At 40.5% G+C, this 1,248-nt stretch overlaps 1 pseudogene; it reads right to left on the reverse strand.

Annotated features, from left to right (window-relative positions):
• Positions 1 to 848: 848 nt before the first annotated feature.
• On the reverse strand, positions 849 to 968 carry LOC129890935 (5S ribosomal RNA; annotated as a pseudogene).
• Between the last annotated feature and the right edge of the window lie 280 nt (positions 969 to 1,248).

Consider the following 1,248-nt stretch of genomic DNA (forward strand, 5'->3'; position numbering starts at 1 on the left):
TTGAGTACACAGTAAGAGTATGGAGCTTAAGATACAAAAAAATGACGCGGGTACACCACGTCACCCCAAAAATAGTGGAACCCTCAAGGGACGAGGATGGCAAACTTAAAGAATAATTGGAACAACTTCCATTCATCCCAAGAAACAAAGGATATAGGTTGGGACAAAGCCACTACTTTAAGAAAACCTGGAATAATTATTCCCAGAATACTAGTACCGCCTAATTGAAATTGGAATGACTACAAGTACATACAGAGGAAAGCACGAGTACCCTCTAAAGGGGGGAAGTTAATGAGAAAATGGAAAAAGTAAGGTGAAGGCAATCGATATGGTAATATATTTGAGATGGACGTCTAAACTTCAATAAGATATCCTACCGAACCAAGTTAGAAAGGTCTGGAAGCCACCAGTAATTGAACGGAAGCCAGAATGCTACATAAGGCAACATTGAGAAGGTTGTGACGAGACCCTAAACAACATAACGCTAGAAGGCGGCTGCGTATAAAAACAGAAGAATGTACCAATGAAAGGATATTGAATAATTCAAGAGACACTACAAAGGATAACGACGGTATGCTTGACCAAAAGCCAAAATGTTGGTTATAGAGTTAGTCACAATTGATGTTGCGATAGATAAATAACGAAAGAAAAAGGAATAGAAAGCCTCCTGTGGTATAAAATAAGGAGAACATAAAGTGAATAAAGGATCGTGGAGCTAAAGGTCTACGCCGATACTAGATGCAAGATAACAGACGAAAAGACGGGGCAAAACATAAAGACTCGCGAGACAATGCTGAGGTAAATCTGGAGCTAAGTTGAGTGCCGCACCTCGTGGAAAAGGTTATAATGAAACGCGACACGAAGACTTCCCAGGAAGGTCACCCATCCCAATATTACTCTTGCCCTAGCACGCTTAACTTCGAAATTCTGATGGAACTTAATGCGTAAGTGCTGGTATGATCACACGAGATGGAAGAATCTGAACTAGCAACGGAGAAACGCTATGAGATTATGTACCCAGGGTATTATAAGATACGTTAAGGAAACTGTAACAAGGTCTTAAGAAAAACAAGAAGGATTAGCTATTTGCTAACTGACGACACACTTGAGTGCCACAACTCTTCAACATAGAACTAGTTAATGAGAGGAAAACCGCAGAATGGCTATATAGGCCAGTGGGCGAGGGAATTTCGACACCACTGAGTAGCTAACTCTGAGGGCAAAAAAAAAAAAAGTATAACCCAAAAG

Source organism: Solanum dulcamara, chromosome 5, assembly GCF_947179165.1.
Source record: "Solanum dulcamara chromosome 5, daSolDulc1.2, whole genome shotgun sequence".
NCBI classification, from domain to species: Eukaryota; Viridiplantae; Streptophyta; class Magnoliopsida; order Solanales; family Solanaceae; genus Solanum; species Solanum dulcamara.